General features: G+C 39.8%; 2 long non-coding RNA genes across 2 annotated transcripts in view; one reads left to right on the top strand and one right to left on the bottom strand.

Moving 5' to 3' along the window:
- The first annotated feature begins 337 nt into the window (after positions 1-337).
- On the top strand, positions 338-4,950 carry LOC141583184 (uncharacterized). The gene is made up of 3 exons (XR_012515895.1): positions 338-512; positions 924-1,037; positions 4,101-4,950. It is a non-coding gene; the product is annotated as an uncharacterized LOC141583184 (long non-coding RNA).
- A 16,428-nt stretch (positions 4,951-21,378) lies between these two features.
- The window catches only part of LOC141583186 (uncharacterized), a 157,382-nt gene continuing 153,781 nt past the window's right edge, over positions 21,379-24,979 (bottom strand). Inside the window, exon 4 of the long non-coding RNA XR_012515896.1 lies at positions 21,379-21,475. This is a non-coding gene — a long non-coding RNA (uncharacterized LOC141583186). The remainder of the gene's footprint in view (positions 21,476-24,979) is intronic.

Raw genomic sequence — 24,979 nt, 5'->3', positions numbered from 1 at the left:
TTGAAACCATTATTGTCTATCTTATTTCCCCCTACTCCTTTGGTTCTTCCCCTTTCTCCTCATGGCAGCATCCTCTGCTTAATCCTTGGTCCATCGCCCCCAGCAGAATTGGTCAGATAGTGCCTGTGTCACGGTCCTGACTGTCTCCACGAGGGGCTGTCCTTGTGAGCCTGTGCTCCTCTGAGATCATCTTCACTGTCCTAACCTCGCTCAGTCATGATTGCTTTCAGCTGCCCTGGCTGGCTTAGGAGAAAACCTAAGACTATGGAGTCCCAGAGCCATTCTCTGCCCTCTCTATCTCCAGGAGAGGAAGAAAATACCAGGGATCTTCATGGAGAAATGACCCACATGAGGGCCTGGACTCTCCAGCAGTTACAGCAGAGGAAACTCCCTGAGGAAGCATGGAGTAGCTGAACGCCCAGACTGGGAAAGCAGGGTTGTGTTAACCACTGTTTAATCCTCACATGCTCCCTGCCCCAAACTGCTAGCCAGTGAATGACAACGGACTGGGAGTAAGTAATAGGCCTACAGAACCATGATAAAGAATTGTCCAAGGAAAGACCCTTTTACTCTGTTTGCAAGGTGAAATTGCTGTATTTGATCTAAAGTTTTCTGAAAGGCAGCAGCGAGTTTCTGGAGGATGAGTTACCTGCTTTGCACAGGGAGGGTGAGGCCAAGGCTTTCGTGGTATATCTGCTGCCACTGGGTGATGAGGGAACCTGGGAGAGTCTTAGTCTTTCTGGACTTGAGTTTTCTCATCAGTAAAGTAGGTGCTAATTGTACCTCTCTGAGGTCCCTTCCTGCTTAGTTTTCTCTGAGACCTTGAGGGACTGAGATGGTCTTTAACACTGCCTGGACCTCTAACCTGCCTCTGACCTCTCTGGGTCTGACTCCTGACTCTGGCCCCTGTGTTTCTCCTTCAGAGCCTGAGCTGAGTTCACACCTGGGAAGCTGAGAACTGAGGGAACAGATGGAAGAAAGTCAGCAGGTTTTGGAAAAGAGAAGAACCTGTAAAGGACAAGTCAGCGCTAGAACAGGTGAGAAACAAAGCAGGGGAGAATAAGGACAAACTGGGCCAGAAGCCTCAGGGGAATGGGCAATGGGCCTGTGATCATTCAGCCACCTGCATCCTCCCAAGCCTAAACCTGGAAGAAGTCAAAACCCTGAATAGACCAATAACATGGTCTGAAGTCGAGGCAGCAATAAAGAGACTACCACCCAAAAAAAGCCCAGGTCCAGATAGGTTCACAGCTGAATTCTACCAGACATACAAAGAGGAGCTGATACCATTCCTTCTGAAACTATTCCAGACAATCCAAAAAGAGGGAATCCTTCCCAAATCATTTTACGAGACACCAAAACCCGGCAGAGACTCAACGAGAAAAGAAAATTTCAGGCCAATATCCATGATGAACATAGATGCAAAAATCTTCAATAAAATACTGGCAAACCGATTGCAACAGCATATCAAAAAAGCTCATCCACCATGATCAAGTAGGATTCATCCCGGGGATGCAAGGCTGGTTCAACATACGCAAGTCCATAAACGTAATTCACCACATAAACAGAACAAAAGACAAAAACCACATGATTATCTCGATTGATGCAGAGAAGGCTTTTGACAAAATTCAACAACCCTTTATGCTAAAAACCCTCAATAAACTAGGTATTGACAGAATGTATCTCAAAACAATAAAAGCTATTTACGACAAACCAACAGCCAGTATCATACTGAATGGGAAAAAACTGGAAGCATTCCCTTTGAAATCTGGCACTAGACAAGGATGCCCTCTCTCACCACTCCTATTCAATATAGTACTGGAAGTTCTAGCCAGAGCAATCAGGCAAGAAAAAGAAATAAAGGGTATCCAAATTGGAAAGGAGGAAATCAAATTGTCTCTATTTGCAGATGACATGATTGTATATCTGGAAGACCCCATCATCTCAGCCCAAAATCTCCTGAAACTGATAAACAACTTCAGCAAAGTCTCAGGATACAAAATCAACGTGCAAAAATCACAAGCATTCCTATACACCAGTAACAGACTTCAAGAGAGCCAAATCAAGAACGAACTGCCATTCACAATTGTTACAAAGAGAATAAAATACCTAGGAATACAACTAACGAGGAACGTAAAGGACCTCTTCAAGGAGAACTACAAGCCATTGCTCAACGAAATAAGAGAGGATACAAGAAGATGGAGAAACATTCCATGTTCATGGTTAGGAAGAATCAACATCGTGAAAATGGCCATACTGCCCAAAGTAATTTACAGATTCAACGTTATTCCCACCAAGCTACCAATGACCTTCTTCACAGAACTGGAAAAAAACACCTTAAACTTCATATGGAACCAAAAGAGAGCCCGCATAGCCAAGTCAATTCTAAGAAAAAAGAACAAAGCAGGAGGCACCACACTACCGGACTTCAAACTATACTACAACGTTACAGTAATCAAAACAGCATGGTACTGGTACAAAAACAGAGATATAGACCAATGGAACAGAACAGAGGCCTCAGAGGAAATACAACATACCCACAACCATCTGATCTTCGACAAACCTGACAAAAACAAGCAATGGGGAAAGGACTCCCTGTTTAATAAATGGTGTTGGGAAAACTGGCTAGCCATGTGCAGAAAGCAGAAACAGGACCCCTTCCTGACACCTTACACAAACATTAACTCCAGATGGATTAAAGACTTAAACATCAGACCTAACACCATAAAAACCCTAGAAGAATATCTAGGCAAAACCATTCAGGACATAGGTGTAGGCAAGGACTTCATGACCAAAACGCCAAAAGCAATGGCAACAAAAGCCAAAATAGACAAATGGGACCTAATCAAACTCCACAGCTTCTGCACGGCAGAAGAAACAGTCAGTAGAGTGAATCGGCAACCAACAGCATGGGAAAAAGTTTTTGCAGTCTACCCCTCTGACAAGGGGCTGATATCCAGAATTTACAAAGAACTAAAGCAGATCTACAAGAAAAAAACAAACAAGCCCATTCAAAAATGGGCAAAGGATATGAACAGATACTTTACAAAAGAAGACATACAGGAGGCCAACAAACATAAGAAAAAATGCTCATCATCACTGGTCATCAGAGAAATGCAAATCAAAACCACATTGAGATACCATCTCACACCAGTTAGAATGGCGATCATTAAAAAATCTGGAAACAACAGATGCTGGAGAGGATGTGGAGAAATAGGAACACTTTTACACTGTTGGTGGGAATGTAAATTAATTCAACCACTGTGGAAGACAGTGTGGTGATTCCTCAAGGACCTAAAAATAGAAATCCCATTTGACCCAGCAATCCCATTACTGGGTATATATCCAAAGGATTATAAATCATTCTACTACAAGGACACGTGCACACGAATGTTCATTGCAGCACTGTTTACAATAGCAAAGACCTGGAACCAACCCAAATGCCCAATGATATTAGACTGGATAGGGAAAATGTGGTACATATACACCATGGAATATTACGCAGCCATCAAAAACGATGAGTTCACGTCCTTTGTAGGGACATGGATGAACCAGGAAACCATTATTCTCAGCAAAGTGATACAAGAGCAGAAAATCAAACACCATATATTCTCACTCACAGGCGGGTGATGAACAATGAGAACACATGGACACAGGGAGGGTAGCACTACACACTGGGGTCCGTTGGGGGGAAATGGGGGAGGGATGGGGGGTGGGGAGGTGGGAGGTGGGAAGATACAAAAGGAATACTCCCTTTTTTTAAATTGCATTTTAGGTTTTGGGGTACATGTGAAGAACATGCAAGATTGTTGCATAGGTACAACATGGCAGTGTGATTTGCTGCCTTCCTCCCCTTCACCTGTATCTGGCATTTCTCCCCATGCTATCTCTCCCCAACTACCCACCCCCTGCTGTCCCTCCCCTGTTTCTCCCCGACAGACCCCAGTGCGTAGTGCTCCCCTCCCTGTGTCCATGTGTTCTCACTGTTCAACACCAGCCTATGCGTGAGAACATGCGGTGTTTTTAACGACCCACAAAGAGACTTAGACTCTCAAACACTAATAGTGGGAGACTAACATTCCACTGTCACTATTTGACAGATCAACAAGACAGAAAATCAACAAGGATATCTGGGACTTGAACGCAGATCTGGACCAAGTGGACCTAACAGACATCTACAGAAATCTCCACCCCAAATCCACAGAATATATATTCCTCTCAGCACTGCATGATACCTAGTCTAAAACTGACCACATAATTGGAAGTAAGTTGCTCCTCAGCAAATGCAAAAGAACGAAAATCCTAACAACCTCTCAGAACACTGTGAAATCAAATTAGAACTCAGGATTAAGAAAGTCACTCAAAACCACACAAGTACATGGAACCGGCACAATTTGCTCCAGAACAGCAACAGGATAAACAATGAAATGAAGGCGGAAATAAAGATGTTCTTCGAAACCAATGAGAACGAAGACACGACATACCAAAATTTCTGAGACACATTTAAAGCAGTGACTACAAGAAAAATTATAGCAATAAATGCCCACATTGGAAGTGAGGAAAGATCTAAAATCGTCACCCTATCATCAAAATGGAAAGAGCTAGAGGAGCAAGATCAAAAAAATTCAAAACCTAGCAGAAGACAAGAAGTAACTAAGATCAGAGCAGAAGTGGAGATAGAGACAAAGAAAAACTCTTCAAGAAATCGGTAAATCAAGCAGCTGGTTTTTTGAAAAGATCAACAAAATAGACAAGATAGCCATACTAATGACATAGAAAAGAGAGAAGACTCAAATGGATGCAATACAAAATGATAAAAAGGGTATCACCACCAATTCCAAAGAAATACAAACTACCATCAGAGATTACTACAAACAACTCTATGCATATAAACCAGTAAATCTGGAAGAAATGGATAAACTCCTGGACACTTACACCCTCCCAAGACTAAATCAAGAAGGAGTTAATCCCTTAATAGACCAACAATAAGGACTGAAGTTGAGGCAGTAATTAATAGCCTACCAACCAAGAAAGTCCAGGCCCAGATGGATTTACAGCAGAATTCTACCAGATGTACAAAGAGGAGTTCATATCACTCCTTCTAAAACGCTTCGAAACAATACAAAAAGAAGGAATACTCCCTAACATATTTTACGAGACCATCATCATCCTCAGACAAAACCTGGCAGACATACAACTAAAAGAAAAAAATTCAGGCCAATATCCATGATGAACATTGATGCAAAAATCTTCAATAAAATACTGGCAAACTGAATCCAACAGCACATCAAGAAGCTTATCCATCACAATCAAGTAGGCTTCACCGCGGGGATGCAAGCCTGGTTCAGCATACGTAAATCTATAAATGTAATCCATCACATAAACAAAGAAAAAAAAACACATCATCTCAAAGGATGCAGAGAAGGCCTTCAACAAACTTCTACAGCCCTTTATGCTAAAAAAAAAAAAAAAAAAAAAAAAAAAAAAAAAAAAAAAATCTCTCAATAAACTAGTATCAATGGAACACATTTCAAAATAAAAAAAAGCTATTTATGACAAACCCACAGCCAACATCTAACTTAACGAGCAAAAACTGGAAGCATTCCCTTTGAAAACTGGCACTAGACAAAGGTGCTCTATCTCACCCTTTCTATTCAACATAGTATTGGAAGTTCTAGCTAGAGCAATCAGGCAAGAAAACGACATAAAGGGTATTCGATTAGGAAAAAAAGAAGTTAAATTGTCTCTATTTGCAGATGACATGATTGTATATTTAGAAGATCCCATTGTCTCGGCCCAAAATCTCCTTAAGCTGCTAAGCAACTTCAGCAAAGTCTCACAATACAAAATTGATGTGCAAAAATCACAAGCATTCCTATACACCAGTAAAAGACAGAGAGCCAAATAATGAGTAAATTCCCATTTACGATTGCCACAAAGAAAATAAAATGCCTAGGAATACAACTAGCAAAGGCTGTGAAGGACCTCTTCAAGGAGGATTACAAACCACTACTCAAGGAAATAAGGGAGGACACAAACAGATGGAAAAACATTCCATGCTTATGGTCAGGAAAAATCGGTATGGTTAAAATGGCCCTACTTTCCAAAGTAATTTATAGATTCAGTGCTATCCCCATCAATCTACCACTGACCTTCTTCACAGAACTAGAAAAAAAAAAAAAAAAAAAAAAAAAAAAAAACCACTTTAAACTTCATATATAACCAAAAAAAAGAGCCCATAAAACGACAATCATAAGCAAAATAAACAAAGCTGGAAGCATCACGCTACCTGACTTCAAACCATTCTCAAAGCTACAGTAATCAAAACAGCATGGTACTGGTACCAAAAATGAGATATAGAGCAATGGAACAGAACCAAGACCTCAGAAGTAATGCCACACATCTACAACCATCTAATCTTTGACAAACTTAACAAAAACAAGCAATGGGGAAAGGATTCTATGTTTAATGAATGGTGTTGGGAAAACTGGCTAGCCATGTGCAGAAAACTGAAACTGGACCCCTTCCTTACACCTAATACAAAAATTAACTCCAGTTAGATTAAAGATTTAAACATAAGACCTAACACCATAAAAACCCTAGAAGAAAGCCTAAGCAAAGCCATTCAGGACATAGGCACAGGCAAGGACTTCATGAATAAGACACCAGAAGTACTGGCAACAAAAGCCAAAATAGACAAATGGGATCTAATTAAACTGAAGAGTTTCTGCATAGCAAAAGAAACAATCACTAGGGTGAACTGGCAACCAACAGAATGGGAAAGGAATTTTGCAACCTACCCATCTGACAAAGGACTGCTATCCAGAATCTACAAAGAACTAAAACAGGTTTACAAGAAAAAATGAACCTATTCAAAAGTGGACAAAGGATATAAACAGACACCTTTCAAAAGAAGACATAGATGAGACTAACAAATACATGAAAAAATGCTCATCATCTCTGGTCATTAGAGAAATGCAAATCAAAACTACACTGAGATACCATTTCAGGCCAGTTAGAATGGTGATCATTAAAAAATCTGGAGACAACAGATCCTGGAGAGGATGTGGAGAAATAGGAACACTTTTACACTGTTGGTGGGAGTGTAAATTCGTTCAACCATTGTGGAAAACAGTATGGTGATTCCTAAAGGATCTAGAAATCGAAATTCATTTTGACCCAGCAATCCCATTATTGAGTATACGCCCAAAGGATTATAAATCATTCTATTATAAATACCCATGCACACATATGTTCATGGATGAATCTGGAAACCATCATTCTCAGCAAACTGACACAAGAACAGAAAACCAAACATCCCATGTTCTCGCTCACAGGTGGGTGATGAACAATAAGCACACATGGGCACAGGAGGGGAACATCACACACTGGGTTCTGTTGGGGGGTGCAGAGTTAGGGGAGGGACAGCAGGGAGTGGGGAGGCTGGGTAGGCATAACATTGGGAGAAATGCCTGATGTGGGTGATGGGGGGATAGGGCAGCAAACCACCATGGCACGTGTGCACCTTTACAACAATCCTGCAAGATCTGCATGTGTATCCCAGAACTTAAAGTACAATAAAATAAATAAATAAATAAAATAGGGATCAATGCAGAGCAAAAAAGACTTGTTTTCAAAGGTAAAACACATTTTTTATAGAAAAGATAGAAACCAAACACTGATTTGGCACATAATTCAGACATGCTATTGATCGATAAATATCTGAAAAATAAGGTAAAAAAAAGTGAGTTACAGGGAACATTAAAATCTGAAAATTATTGTGCATTTAGCAATAGGACAGTACCACAGGGGCAAAGGAATCTCAAAGGCCCCCTATAATCTAACATAAGCTAGCTGAGTTCATCTTGTTCTCAAATTGGACCTTCGACTCCAGCTTATGTGGCCCACTTCCCTATACTCTGAATACAGCTTGCTCATTCATACATCTTTGCCTTTGGTGACACCTTTTGATGTTCATGGAAAAATCCTCTAATTTCTAAATCATATGCCTCCGTTAAAATCCCTCCCTAGATACACCTTTTCCTTACAGTGTTCCCTAGATAACAATACTATTCTTGCAGAATTGAGAGAGGTCTCACTTAGATAAGATCAAGAAACAGTCCCGGACCTGCCACGTTCTCACACAAATATGTGTTACCATGAAATGACTCTCTCACTGTACCACACTTGTTTATTGTGCCCTGCCAAATTAGATCATAAACTATTCTGGAGGAAGAATGGTGTCCATTGTTCTCTTTGTTCCAAATCACCTGGTTGAATAAGTGGTTAATAAATGGTCATATACTTGCTATTTTAGACCTAAAAAAAATTCTTCCTAAAGAAAAAACAAAGTACTTAAAACAATTACTACAAAAGCAAGAGAAGAGGTTAATCTTCCTAATGTCTTTAATTTCAGTGGCCTAGGTAATTACTAGTATATGCAAGTTTAAGTGCAATTCTTCGGAAGAGGTCGGAGGAAAGACGAGTGAGGAGAATGCAATTTTTTAATGTTCTAAGTACTACTCAAGAAGCAAAGAAGCAGATGTCCTTCATTTCCATACAGACCAGAAATATGTGATGTAATAGGCTTCACACAGACCCAGAGAAAATTTGTTTATACGTGGGGAAGAATTTTTCACTGCACAGCTAACCACTGAAGCAAGCTTCTTAAAGGAAATTTCAAAAACCATGTAGACAACGATGTGTTTCCATTCGTTGGAACATTTTACTACTATAGGAACAATCGCTTTCTTGACTCTCCTCCCCCTGCCCTAGATTCATCATGAACAAGTGTCTTTGGAAAAATCTTACATTTAGAAAGTTGGATAGTCTTACTGGAGTGAAAGAAATAGTTCTTACCATTTTTATCCACAAATAACATAAAAATGTAACAATGATTGCAAGTAGGTACTGAAGAAATAAGAGATTACACTGCAGGTTTGTAGAAGACACAAAGTCAAAGCAAAAGCAAGCAAAACGTCATCAAATTGAGAAGAAATCGTTCAGCCTTTCTCTTCTCTTGATCTGTACTCTGAAGCTGGCATAAACCCTTATGTTTATTAGAAATGTCCTCAACAGGGAATCTTGAAGTAGGGATGTGTATCCTAGTCTCTAATGGGATTATTTAATCTCCCTGAACCTCTGTTTTTCCACCATTGATAAGATGAGAATGAGAATACTTATCTACCTATATAGGTGCGACCAGATGCTGTCATGAATATGAACATATTTGCTAAAGTAAAGTGAGCTATTACTGAAATGTATGATTATTATGGGAAATTTGGTGGGGAAAGTAGACTATGATTAGAATAGCATTTTACTCTATTATTATTATTTTACCACAGCACAATTGCCGATTTTCCGTTTAATACTTGTTAAGCACCAGGTTTCCAGGGTAGAGAAATAAACAAAACAAATACTCCTGCAGTGATTGAAGGAAAGCAAACTCTTGTCAAATACATGTTTGTTTCTCAGTACAATACAGCTAACATTTCCTGAGTGCCGGCTAGACAACAAATGCATGAATATTTTCATATAAACACTCAGAGCTTAATCTTTTTGCTTAAACTATTTTCTGACATGGAAAGAGCCCAGGTTTTCTTTTAAAAAGATAGAAAATTTAGAATGCTCAGTAAAAGTTATGACATCAAATTAATAGAAATTGACTCAGTTTTTACAACTTAAACTTTACGGTGCTTGAACTAAATCAATATCGATTGAATTCTTTTGAGAAAACTTCAACCCTTACTAGTGTTGCTTCCTTCAGGTTGATTCAACAGAACTTTAATCCACCCAAATCATATGCGCTGTGCCTGGATGTGCCTCTGGAGAGCATTGAACTCTCCCTGTACAAGAACAGCTTTTCACTCAATTTTTAAATCCCACTTCAATATCATAGAATTTTAGAATTACAAAAGGACCTTAGAGGTTAAAATCTTCCACTCATTCTAGGAGTCTTATAAAATATTCATGGACAATTTTGACCTGTCTTAAAGCTAGATTCCCTTCTATTATGTAAACATCTAAAAAAAAAGAGGCATCATAGTCTTTCATTAGGTAGCCCAAACGATTATTTCATTGGTAAAATATTAAGACAAAGTCCGTATTCCTGGAACACATTTAATGCCTCAATTTTGGAAAAAAAAAAAAAAAAAGTCATTATTGTCCTCCATCAAAATTAGGTAGAACTGGACAATTTTTTACATTATTAGCTGGACATAATGTATTTTTAGACCCTCAGAATAAAATACGTACATACTTGCTTTTTAACGCCTGAAATTATCATTAATGTTAGTAGTCTCCTCATCTCTTACATGTTAATACAGTATTTACTAATTAATTTACTCAAATATTTTACATTCTTAGTATGTGTCGTGTAAATTACCGGTCCATGAAAAAGATCAAAATTCAATTCTTTATCGTAATTCTTATGTTACACAGGGGTGACTCTCTTGCCTCTCCTGTAGCATCTCAGAGGCAATTCTCCATGCCCAACAATCTTCCCTCTCCTTCCATGTGTTACCCCAGACATATTTGGGGTTCGTAAGTGGAGGACCACAACCCCTGGGCTACCTAAAATAAGCCCCTTACATGCACAGAAACGTTGGCCTGCAGGTTCGGTAGAATGTCCTTCTACCAGAGGACCCTGGATTCCAAAGGTGTTAAGCCATCTCCTGATGCACCTGGTAGAATTCTTTGCTGGCACTACAATTGTCTTTGGCTCTTACCTTCCTGAGCAGGGGTTCCTAACTCCCCAGGCTGTGGACTGAGACTGGTCTGTGGCCTGCTAGGAACTGGGCTGTACAGCAGGAGGTCAGTGGCAGGCAAGTGAGCATTACCACCTGAGACCTGCCTCCTGTTACATCAGCCAGCATTAGATTCTGACGGGAGCGTAAACTCTGTCGTCAACTGCACATGTGAGGGATCTAGCTTGTGCACTCCTTATGAGAATCTAACTATTGCCTGATGATCTGAGGTGGAACAGTTTCATCCAAAAACCATCCCAGCTGGTTTTGGGATAAAGCTGCCCAAGACGGAAACCAGTCTCTGTTGTCGAAAAGATTAGGGACAGCTCTTCCCAAGGACAGGACTTCCCAGTTGTGTTAGTCCATTTTGCATTGCTGTAAAGGAATATCTGAGACTGGGTAACTTATTCAGAAAAGAGGCTTCTTTGGCTCACAGTTCTGCGGGCAATACAAGCACGGCACCACCACCTGCTCAACTAGTGGTCAGACCTCTGGGAGCTTTTACTCGTGGTGGAAGGCAAAGGGGGAAGCCGGTGTTTCACATTGCAAGAGAAGAGGGAGGTCCCAGACTCTTAACCAGCTAAACTAATAGAGCAATAAATCACTCATTTCCCTGGGGAGGGCATCAAGCCATTCATGAGAGATCTGTTCCCATAACACAAACACCTCCCGCTAGACCCCACCTCCAACACTGGGTGAATCACGTGTCATCATGAGAGTCAGAAAAGACAAAACATCCAAACAATATCCCCAGTTCTCACACCTGTGCAGTGCCTCCAATCAGGGTCATACATAAAGCTGCTGGTGCTGTCATTCGGCCTCTGAAGTTTTTGTTGCACGTGGGTGTGTGCATATGCATATCAGTGGTAACTCCTCAAAGCAAGCCTGGGACTTATCGTCATTTAAGTTCGCATCATGGCCATACTCTTTACATTCCAGTTCCTGGAAGAAAATCCCATGAAACTAAAAATAACAAAGCTGGCCTCCATAGCCACCTCCCTTGTGGGAAATGAGTCATCTAAAATTCACAGGGAGGCATGTTTGGCATGGGATATAGAAATGATCCTTTTTAATGTAGTGCTTTTGGTAGAAAGAATACCCACACTTGGGACAAGCATATTATACGCCATGAAAAACATACAACTTTGTGGTACATATAACCTCCTCTGAGATGGAATTCAACATGTATTTTTGATTTTAACCTTCAGACTCAGTACACAAACCCTGTCCAACCCAACTAGACTCCGTCATGCTGGGTGTTGGACAGAAATTACCAATGAGCTTAGTAAAAACAAACCAAGCTAAAGCAGACAACCAAAACTCCTCTTGCAAACATTTTTTTTTCAAGTTCTTAAAGGCATTTTTATATGCACTATTTCTTATGCTCTGAAGAAATTTATTTTATATAATCATTTAAGAGATTAAATAACTGGTATAATGAATAGAAAATTACTTTTCAATTATTTGGTTACATTTCTGTACAAGGTCAAATGTAATTCACGGGAAAATGGAATCTGTCCAAATAAACCAAAGAATGACACAAATAAAAACTGTCCGAGAATTCTGAATTATTTTTGGAGAAACTGTTATGCCATTGTGTCACTATAACCACTGTTAGCATGAGTGGTAGAGAACGTATTTCCAAGGCAGTTTTAGTGGCAAAATAAGATCTGAACACAATTGCCTTAATTAACTTAAAATAATCACAAATTCCATAATTAGGAATCTACTTATGGATCAAGGCAGACGAGAGGCAGGAGTAGGTGGCAGCTCCAGTCAGAGCAGCATGTGGAGGCTTCCACTGTGAATTTTTGCTCCAGATTGACTCCAAGAACAAACCAGCAATACTGAGATGACTGACAGACCCTCTGAAGGAAACAGACTCTTTCCTCAGGACCACAGAGACACCCCAAATACTATGAGAGACCCAGCTGTGGAAGTGGAAAACGTCCCCAGTGGAGAAGCTGAAGCTGAAAGAAGGAAACCCTCTGGCAAGTTTCCGAGCCTGATTCATCGTTCACCTGGAAACAGACTCAGGGATGCTGCAGGGGGCATCGTGGGAGTGAGACTGGCCCTTCAGGTTTCCTGGGAGCTGGTTGAGGCCTGTGACTGCCAGCTTTCCCCCACTTCCCTGACAACCTGCAAGATCCAGCAGAGGCAGCCATAATCCTAGGTACACAACGCCAGTGACCTGGGAGTCTCATCCCCACCCACCACAGCAACCACAGCAAGACCTGCCCAAGGAGAGTCTGAGCTCACACACACCTGGCTCTGCCCTACATGACGGTCCTTCCCTACCGACCCTGGTAGGGAAAGACAAAGGGCATATAATCTTGGGAGTTCTAAGGCCCCACACACCAATGGTTTCTCTCCACACTACTGCAGCTGATGCTTTCTGGGATGTGCCACCTCCTGGCAGGAGGCCAATCAGCACAAACATAGACCTCTAAATCAACAAAGTTAAGAACCCTCATGGGTTCGCTGCACCCTACACCACCTCCTCCGGAACAGGCACTGGTATCCACAACTGAGAGATCCATAGATGGTTCACATCACAGGACTCTGTGCAAACGATCCCCAGTACCAGCCCAGAACCAGGTAGACTCACTGGGTGGCTGGATCCAGAAGAGACAACAATCACTGCAGTCAGCTCACAGGAAGCCACATCCACAGGAGAACGGGGAGAACACTACAACACGGGAACACCCCATGGGACAAAAAATATCAGAACAGCCTTCAGCCCTAGACCTTGCCTCTAACACAGCCTAGCCCAATGAGAAAGAACCAGAAAACCAACCCTGGTAATATGGCAAAACAAGGCGTGTCAACACCCCACAAAAATCACACTAGTTCACCAGCAATGGATTCAACCCAAGAAGACATCCCTGATTCCCCTGAAAAAGAATTCAGGAGGTTAGTTAAGCTACTCAGGGAGGGTCAGGGAGAAAGGCAAAGCCCTGTGGGGGTGGGAAAAAAAATCCAAAAAATGATACTAGAAGTGAATGGAGAAATATTAAAGGAAACAGACAGCTTCAAGAAAAAAAAAAAACAATCCAAAATTCAGGAAACTTTGTTCATACTTTTAGAAACGTAAAATGCTCTGGAAAGTCTCAGCCATAGAATTGAACAAGTGGAAGAGAGAAATTCAGAGCTCAAAGATAAGGACTTTGAATTAACCCAACCCAACAAAGACAAAGAAAAAAGAATAAGAAATTGTGAACAAAGCCTCCACAAATTATGGGATTATGTTAAATGACTAAACCTAAGAATAATTGGTATTCCTTAGGAAGAAGAAAATTCTAAAAGTTTGGAAAACATATTTAGGGAAATAACTGAGGAAAACTTCCCTGGCCCAGATAGAGACCTAGGCATGCAAATACAAGAAGCATGAAGAAGACCTGGGAAATTCATCACAAAAAGGTCTTTGCCTAGGCATATTGCCATCAAATTATCCAAAGTTAAGAGGAAAGAAAGACTCTTAAGAGCTGTGAGACAGAAGCACCAGGTAACCTGTAAAACCAAAGTCACCCGATTAAAAGCAGATTTACCTGCATAAACCCTACAAGCTAGAAGGGATTGGTGCCCTATCTTCAGCCTCCTCAAACAAAACAGTTAGCAGCCAAGAATTTTGCATCCAGTGAAACTAAGCATTATTTAAGAAGGAAACATACAGTCATTTTCAGACAAACACACACTGACAGAATTGACCATTACCAAACCACCACTACAAGAACCGCTATAAAAGGAGCTCTAAATCTTGAAACAAAATCCTGGAATCACACGCAAACAGAATCTCTTTAACGCATAAATCACACAAAACCAATAAAACAAAAATACAAGGTAAAAAGCAAAAAACAAAACAACACAGACTATGCAGGCAACAAAGAGCATGATGACTGCAATGATACCTCACATTTCAATACTAACATCGAATGTAAATGGCCCAAATGCTCCACTTAAAAGATACGGAACTGCAAAATGGGTAAGAACTCACCAACCAACCATGTGCTGCCTTCAGGAGTCTTGCCTAACACATAAGGACTCACAGAAACTTAAAGTAAAAGGCTGGAAAAAGTCATTTCATACAAAAGGACACCAAACTGAGCAGGGATAATTGTTCTTAGATCAGACAAAACAAACTTTAAAGCAACAGCAGTTAAAACAGAAAAAGAGAGATAGTACATAATGGTAAAAGGCCTTGTCCAACAGGAAAATACCACGATCCTAAACACATATGCAGCTAACACTGGAGTTCCCAAATTTATAAAACAATTATGAACGGACCTAAGAAATGAGGTAGACAGCAACACCATAATAGTGGGGGACTTCAATACTCCACTGACAGCACTAGACAGGTCATCAAGACAGAAAGTCAAGAAAGATACAATGGATTTAAACTATACCTTGGAATAAATAGACTTAACAGATATATACAGAACGCTTCATCCAACAACCACAGAATACACTTTCTGTTCAACAATACATGGAACTTTCTCCAGTATAGACCATATGATAGGCCATAAAACGACCCTCAGGAAGTTTCAGACAACTGAAATTATATCAAGCACTCTATCATACCAACAGTGGAATAAAACTGGAAATAAATTCCAAGAGGAACCTTCAACACCACACAAATACAGGGAAATTAAATAACCTGCTCCTGAAAGAGCACTGGGTCCAAAAGCAAATTGAGATAGAAATGTAAAAATTTGTCAATCTCAATGACATATTTAAATTACACAACCTATCAAAACCTCTGAGCTACAACTAAGGAGGTGCTAAGAGAAAACTTCATAGCCCTTAACACCTACGTCAAAAAGTCTGAAAGAGCACAAACAGACAATCTAAGGTCGTGCCTCAAGGAATGAGAGGAAAAACATAAACCAAACCCAAACCCAAACCCAGAAGAAAGGAAATAGCCAACACCAGACTAAATGTAATAGAAACAAACAAACAAAAATACAAAAGATAAATGAAACAAAAAGCTGGTTCTTTGAAAAGATAAATAAAGCTGGTAGACCATTAGCAGAATTACCCAAGAGAAGAGAGAAACATCCCAATAACCTCACTGAGAAGCACAACAGAAGATATCACAACTCACACCACTGAAATACTAAAGATCACTCAAGGCTATTACAAACACCTTGACAGAAATAAACTAGAAAAGCTAGAAGAGATGGATGAATTCCTGGAAAAATACAGCCCTCTTAGCTTCAATCAGAAAGAATTAGATGCCCCAAACAAACTAATAACAAGTAGCAAGACTGAAATGGTAATTTAAAAATTACCAACAATAAAAAGTTCAGAAGCAGATGGAATCACCACAGAATCCTACCAGATATTCAAAGAAGAATTGGCAGCAATCCTTTTGACACTATTCCACAAGACAGAGAAAGAAGGAACCCTCCTTTATCCATTCTATGAAGCCAGCATCACCCTATTACCAAAGCCAGGAAAGGCCACAACGAAAAAGAAAACTACAGAGCAATGTCCTTGATAAAGATACATGCTAAAATTCTTAATAAAATACTTGCTAAGCAAATCAAACAACATATCAAACAGATAATCTACCATGATCAAGTGACTCATACCAGGGATGCAGGGATGGGGTAACATAAGCAAGTCAATAAATGTGCTGTACCACATTAACAGAATTAAAGACAAATATTACATGATCATCTCAATAGATGCAGAAAAAGCATTTAACAAAATCCACCATCATTTTCTGATTAAAACCTTCAGCAAAATCGGTACACAAGGGACATACCTTAATTTAATAAAGGCCATCTATGCCATACCCACAGCCAACATAATACTGAATGGGGAAAAGTTGAAAGCATTCCTCCTGAGAATGGAAACAAGACACGGACGGCCACTCTCACCATTCCTCTTCCACATAGTACTGGAAATCCTAGCCAGGGCAATCAGACAAGTGAAAGAAATAAAGGGCATCCAAACAGGTAAAGAGGAAGTCAAAATGTCTCTGTTTGCTAACAATATGATCATCTACCTTGAAAACCCAAAGGACTCCCCCAGAAAGCTCATAGAACTGATAAAATAATTTAGCAGATTTCCCAATACGAGATTAATGTACACAAATCAGCTCTTCTATACACCAACAGTGACAAAATGGAGAACCAAATCAAGAACTCAAACCCTTTCACCATTGCCGCCAAAAAAGAAAAAAAAAAAGAAAAAAAAAAATACTTAGGAATATATCTAACAAAAGGGTGGACAGACCTCTAGTAGGAAAACTACATAACACTGATGAAAGAAAACATAGATGACACAAAGAAATGAAAACACATCACATGGCCCTGGATGGGTAGAATCAATATTGTAAAAATGAGCATACTGCAATGTACAAATACATGCAATGTATAAACACGATGCAATTCCCATCAAAATTTTACCATCATTCTTCACAGAGTTAGAAAAATAGTTCTAAGGCCGGGCGTGGTGGCTCATGCCTGTAATCCAAGCACTTTGGAGGCCCAGGCGGGTGGATCACCTGAGGTCGGGAGTTCAAGAAAAGCAGTTCTAAAATTCATATGGAAACAAACAAGAGCCAACATAGCCAAAGCACGACTAAGTAAAAGGAACAAATCTGGAGGCCTCACACTTCCTGATTTCAAACTATAAGGCCATGGTCACCAACACAGCATGGTACTGGTATAAAAACAGGCACATAGATCAATGGGAACAGAATAGAAAATCCAGAAATAAACCCAAATACTTACAGCCAACTGATCTTCAGTAAAGCAAGCAAAAACATCAAGTGGAGAAAGGACACCCTTTTCAACAAATGGTGCTGAGATAACTGGCCAGCCACATGTAGGAGAATAAAGCTGAATCCTCATCTCTCACCTTATACAAAAATCAAATCAGGACAGATTAAAGACTTAAACCTAAAACCTGAAACTATAAAAATTCCAGAAGATAACACTGGAAGAACCCTTTTAGGCATTGGCTTAGGCAAAGATTTTATGACTAAAAACCCAAAAGCAATTGCAATATAAACAAAAATAAATAGCTGAGAGATAACTAAAGAGCTTTTGCATGGCAAAAATAACAGTCAGCAGAATAAACAGTTAACTCACAGAGTGAGAGAAAATGTTCACAATATATACTTCTGACAAAGGACTCATATCCAGAATCTACAACAAACTCAAACAAATCAGTAAGAAAAAATCAATCAACCCCATCCAAAAGTGGACTAAGACATGAATAAATTCTCTAAAGAAGACATACAAATGGCTAGCAAACAATTTAATAAATGCTCAACATCACTAATGATGTGGGAAATGTAAATCAAAACAACAATGCAATACCACCTTACTCCTGCAAGAATGGCCATAATCAAAGAATGTAAAAACAACAACAACAACAACAACAACAGTAGATGTTGGCATGGTTGTGGCAATTAGGGAACACTTCTACACTACTAGAAGAAATATAAACTAGTACGGCCACTACGGAAAACAGGGCGGAGTTCCTTAAAGAACTAAAAGTAGAATTACCATTTGATCAAGCAATACCACTACTGGATATCTACTCAGAAAAAAAGTCATTATTTGAGAAAAGATACTTGCACATGCATGTTTATAGCAACACAATTCACAACTGCAAAATCATGGGACCAACCCAAATACCCATCAATAAATGAGTGGATAAAGAAACTGGCATACATATACATGATGGAATACTACTCAGCCAAAAAAGGAATAAATTAGCAGCATTTGCCATAACCTAGATGAGATTGGTGACTTATTCTAAGTGAAGAGACTCGAAAATGGAAAACCAAATATTGTATGTTCTCACTGATATGCAGGAACTAAGCTATGAGTACACAAAGGCTTAAGAATGACACAGTGGACTTCGATGACTTGGTGGAGGTGGGGAGGCACAAGGGACAAAAGCAACAAATACAATGCCGTGTATACTGCTCAGGCGATGGGTGCACTAGGATCTCACACATTACTAAAGAATTTACTCATGTAACCAAGTACCACCTGCACCCCAATAACTTGTGGAAAATAAAATAAAATAACAAAGAATCTTTCTATGAAGTATTTGTTATGCACTAGGCAAGGTTCTAAGAGGTTTACATATATTGATTTATTTAATATTCTCACCAACCACCCTCAGGGGACACTATCGTCAACCTCATTTTACAGATGAGGGAATGAGATGTAGAAAAGTTAAATTGCTTACTCAATGTTACACATAATATGTGGCAAAGACAAGATTTAAAGTAATTAATAATGTGACTGTATTTTAGGGGAAAGTTCAATTGACTTGAGGAAATAAATGTGAAATGCATCAGCATTTTCTATGTGTTTCAGCAGATAATGCATTGTGCCCCACTGCTACTGATGAACCACGTAGGAAGCTAGGTGAGACCAAAGCCGGGATTAACCAGCAGTCTGCTGGTCAGGAGAAGGGTGAGAAGGAGCCAGTGGGGTCCTACCCATTCTCTATCAGCTTATCTAGGACTCTCCAATCTCTCTACTTTCTCATTCTGCCTAATACAAAATACAGTACAAAACCTGTCTTCCTGAGACTAAAATAATTCACCCATGCTTGGTGTCCAGGGCCCACGTTAATCATGTCTGAAACTTGGTTTAACAAATGCACAATGAATCATCATCGCTTTCATCTCTTTAAACTATGACGCAGTCATTAAAACATACCTAACTTGACTTCAAGATGCGCAGGGTAGAGAATCAGAGGGTTGGATGGGCATGGGGAGCTGGGTGCAGGCTCAGTCTCATCTGGCCTTCGCTTGCCTTCCTCTAAGCCAGATTGCCTGAGGGGAGGAGCAGTGTAACATCTGCTTCCAGTAATGAAAATCCACCCTACCAACAGAATGGCCATACATTGAGAAGAGGGAAGTACTGAGTTCTGAAACTCAGTACTTCATGAGTGAAGACTCATCCCAAACTCCTTCGATGTAAGTTTACTATCTATCTGTGGATGTTATCAGACTACATAATCTTGTAAATTTGTTTAGACCATCTTTCAGTTATTTTGAGTGAGTTATGCTTTTTCAATTAGTTGATGGTTGTTTTTTTAAAACTGGGAAGAAATGCAGATAACTGTTTTCTCACCATAAACTGAGCACATATGATGCTTTGAGCCATATAAATGTTTCATGGGTTTTGTGAACTGTACTGGTAGGAAGAGAATTCTGACATGTCACCTCATAATTCTTTGTGTAAAATCAACATGACAACAGCTTGAAATTGAAATCTAAGTTCAAACCTGATTAATAGTTTCATAAAATCTACAGTGGTAGTAAGTGATTGCAGGAAGGAAAAAATTATCTGGGTAGTTTTCAGCCATACTGATGTGTACAATGAATCTAGGGGTGATCAAATGTTGAGTGCATAAATAAATGAGCTAATATGTAAGTGGAATGTTGATAAATTATCGATCGATGGCCTAAATAGTACATACGACTTAGTTATATCACTGACTATCTAGATGATTCTGCTTCCATGAATTGGTTTTTCTAGCTCCATTCTTTCCAAATCATCAGGAATGCTTGATTTATTACCTGGCTAACCAGGAGCTCACAGGTATCTTCTCATCCTTGAGCCAAGGGCCTTCACTCATCACTGTTTCTTTCCTTGATTGTTACTTGCAAGTGATAAATGTACTTGCTTTTCATCATCTCTTCTTCCAATACATGCCCCATGATGAGAAGGACTCAGCCTGGCTTGTTATTCCCATAAGGACAAAGGCCAACTAAAAATAAGAAGCTCGACTCTGTGTAAAGGACTGAATTGTGCCCCACACTAAATTTGCATGTGGAAGTCCTACCCTCTAGTGTGACTTTATTGGAAGAGAGGGCCTTTAAAGAGTTAATTAAGTTTAGATGAGATGACAAGGATTGGGCTTCAGTATGATAAGACTGGTGTTCTTCTAAGAGGAGAAAGAGACACAAGAGATCTCTCTCTCTGTGCATGGAGAAAAGGCCACATGGGAGGGAGTGAAAAGGTAACTGTCTCCAAGATAGGAAGAGCCGTCTCACCAAAAGCCAACCCCACTGGCACCTTCGTCTTAGACTTTCGGCCTCAAGAACAGTGAGGAAATAAATATCTGTTGTTTAACTTACCCAATCTGTAGTATTTTGTTAGGAAGCCTATAATTACTAACTGACTCATATATTCTCCATGTTAAAAATAAGAAAAGAAGCACCTTTTGCTTAGGGCGTTTATTTTAGAAAGCTTGTACTTCTTTGTCATTTTGAAATGTATGTAAATATTCTTAAAAGATAACTTAGTCTCATTAGTTTTAAGACCCAAGGATGCTGTTCTGAAAGCCGGGGAATCATCACTTTGAAAATTATCAAGGAAGATAACACCTCCATTTCTCAGGTTCAGTAGGAGGCTGGGAGAGTAAGTTCTGCAGGTATCTTACTCCAAGTTGCAAGACAACCTCCTTTTATAAAGACATAAGAAGTTTATTTTTTCTTTGGAAAAGCCAATTGTCTAACAGAGACGGTTACCCCAATTGCTAAGAACGTTTAAAATGAAAGGTGTGTGACAAATGGGACTGTAAAGTCCCCTTGAGGACAAGTTATTGCTTACCTTGAGAATTTGTATGTTAAAGGTTGTATCTGTTTTTTATATAAAATGTGAGAGTTTTTTTTTTTTTTTTTTTTTTTCTGTCTTTGCAACTGCTGAGCTGATTTCCTGAGAAGTGCATCTCACTCTGGTTTCATGCTAAAAGAAATAAAGGTTATTCAATTAGAAAAAGAGGAAGTCAAATTGTCTCTATTTGCAGATGACATGATTGTATATTTAAAAGACCCCATTGTCTCAGCCCAAATCTCCTTAAGTTGATAAGCAACTTCAGCAAAGTCTCAGGATACAAAATCAATGTGCAAAAATTATGAGCATTCCTGTACATCAGCAACAGACACACAAATAGCCAAATCATGATTGACCTCCCATTCACAGTTGCTACAAAGAGAATAAAATACCTAGAAATACAACTAACAAAACATGTGAAGGACCTCTTCAAAAAGAAGGACAAACCACTGCTTAAGAAAATAAGAGAGGACAGAAACAGATATAAAAACATTTCATGCTCATGGTCAGGAGGAATCGATATTGTGAAAATGACCATACTGCCCAAAATAATTTACATATTCAATGCTATCCCCATAAGCTACCAATGACTTTCTTCACAGAATTGGAAAATAAACACCTTAAGCTTTATACGGAACCAAAAGAGAACCTACATAGCCAAGACAATCCTAAGCACACAATTATGGAGACATCATACTACCTGACTTCAAACTGTACTACAAGGCCACAGTAATAAAAACATCGTGGTACTGGTACCAAAACAGATATGTAGACCAACGGGACAGAACAGAGGCCTCGAAAGTAACACCACACAGCTACAACTGTCTGATCTTTGACAAACCTGACAAAAACAAGCCATGGGGAAAGGATACCCTAGGTAACAAATGGTGTTGGAAAACTGGCTAGCCACATGCAGAAAGCTGAAACTGGATCCCTTCCTTGCACCTTATATAAAAATCAACTCCGGATGGATTCAAGATTTAAACATAAGACCTAACACCGTAAAAAACCTAGGCAGTACCATTCTGGACATAAGCATAGGCAAGGACTTCATGACTAAAACAGCAAAAGCAATGGCAACAGAAGCCAAAACAGACAAATGAGATCTAAACTTAAGAACTTCTGCACAGCAAAAGAAATTAGCATTAGAGTGAACTGGCAACCGAAAGAATGGGCAAAAAATTTTGTGACAGAGATGAAGAGACACTTTTCAAAAGAAGACATTCATGCAGCAAACAACCATGAAAAAAAAGCTCATCACTGATAACTAGAGAAATGCATATCAAAACCACTTTGAGGTACCATCTCATGCCAATTAGAATGGCAATCATTAAAAAATCTGGAGACAACAGATGCTGGAGACAATGTGGAGAAACAGGAATGCTTTTACACTGCTGTTGAGAGTGTAAATTGTTCAACCATTGTGGAAGACAGTGTGGTGATTCCTTCAGGATCTAGAAATAGAAATATTGTTGGACCCAGGAATCCGATTATTAGATATGTACCCAAAGGATTATAACACTTTCAATTATAAAGACACGTGTACACGTATGTTTATTGTGGCAAAGACCATAGCAAAGACTTTGAACTAACCCAAATGCCCATCATAGATAGACTGGACAAGGAAAATATGTCACATATACACCATGGAATACTGTGCAGCCATAAAAAATAACTTCATGTCCTTTACTGGAACATGGATGAAGCTGAAAACCATCATTCTCAGCAAACTGACACAAGAACAGAAAACCCAACATTGCATGTTCTCACTCATAAGTGGGTGCTGAATAATGAGAACACACAGACACAGGTAGGGGAACATCACACACTGGGGCCCAGGGGCTGAGGGGCTAGGGGAGGAATAGCAGGGTGTGGGCGAATTGGGGAGGGATAGCATTAGGAGAAATACCTAATGTAGATGACGGGGCAATGGATGAAGTAACAACCACCATGGCATGTGTATACCTATTGAACAAGCCTACATGATCTGCACATGTATTGCAGAACTTAAAACATAATATTTTTTTCTAAAATATAAGTGGATGGTGAACAATGAGACCACATGGACACAGGGAGGGGAACATCCCACACTGGGGCTTGTGGGTGGTGGGGGAGGGGTGGGGAGGAACAGGCAGGGGTGGGGGGATTGGGAAGGGATAACACGAGAAATACCTAGTGTAGTTGATGGGAGGATCAGATGCAGCAAAGCACCAAGACGTGTGGATACCTATGTAACAAAAATGCACGTTCTGCACATGTACCCCAGAAATTAAAGTGTAATAATAGTATTTCTTTCTCTTCTACCTTCGTGGAGAAGTTTTCTTGGTTGGGGGGAGATTTCGTTTTCAATTATGTGTCTCTAACACCTCCCAGTCTCAGTGAGAATGTTAAACATATATACATATATACATATATATGCATATGTATATGTATATATATATTTATATATATATGTATATAAACATCTTCTAAATTAATACTTTATCTCTTCATCTGTATTAGTCCAATTTGCATTGCTGTAATAAAGGGATACCTGAGGCTGGGTAATTTATAGGGAAATGAGGGTGATTAGACTCATGGTTGTGCAGACTGTCCAAGAAGCATGGCACCAGCATCTGCTTCTTGTGGGACCTCAGGGAGCTTACAACCATGGCAGAAGGCAAAGGGGAGCTGGCACCTAACATAGTGAGAGAGGAAGCAAGAGAGAGACGGGGGGCAGTATCACACTTTAACAACCAGATCTCAGTGAGTGAAGAGAGCAGGAATTCAGCCATTACTGTGAGGAGGGCACCAAGCCATTCATGAAGGATCTGCTCGATGAGCCAACACCTCCCTCCCAGCAGGCCCTACCTCCAACACTGGGGATCACATTTCAACCTGAGACTTGAAGGACCCAAACATTCAAACGATATCACCATCTCTGTTACTACTGTATCTACACAGATAATGAGGGGTTCTGTTAGACTTCATTACATCTTAATTCTGCTGCCCATATCAGATAAACAATGGTAGGCTGGTAATGAGGAATCAGAAGTATAGGCCAAAAGTGGTTTTACTCAGATGGCCATAGCATCATTTTAAATGTTTGGAAAAATTAGATTTCTTGGGTTAGTGCACTGATTAGTGGAAAATGCCCTGTGCTTGCAGTTGGAAGAATGTGGATCTGAACTCTGTTCCACCACTGACTCTCTCTGTGAGTCTTACCAGTCTCCTAATTTCACCCTGAAGCCCAATCTCCTCATCTGAAAACGTCTCTTGTTTCTTCTAGGGTCACTGAGAGACCAGATGAAATATTACAGGTGTGCTTTGCGTGATGAACACTTGTACCCTAGTGTTTTCTTAGTATTCACTAACCTTGCCATCTAAAGGGACTGTGACATTTACCAGCTAGTTTCCAAAGGGGCTTACTCCTAAAGGAAAGGAAAACTGATCTTTCCATTTCCAGTTCATCTGTCCATTCTTCTACTCCTTTAAACTTCTTCATAAAGACTTTCTTGCCTTTCAGCATTATATTCTATCTTTAATAACATAGGACATGGTGCTCACAGTTTTGCACATTTGTTCTGCATTGGGGGTTATGGTTCCTAAGGGGGATGCCCTATCAAGTTACCCTGTCTTTTCAGCTCAAGAATTCAA

This window comes from Saimiri boliviensis (genome assembly GCF_048565385.1).
Source record: "Saimiri boliviensis isolate mSaiBol1 chromosome 19 unlocalized genomic scaffold, mSaiBol1.pri SUPER_19_unloc_1, whole genome shotgun sequence".
In the NCBI taxonomy this organism is placed as follows: Eukaryota; Metazoa; Chordata; class Mammalia; order Primates; family Cebidae; genus Saimiri; species Saimiri boliviensis.
This window is presented reverse-complemented; position numbering and strand designations above follow the sequence as displayed.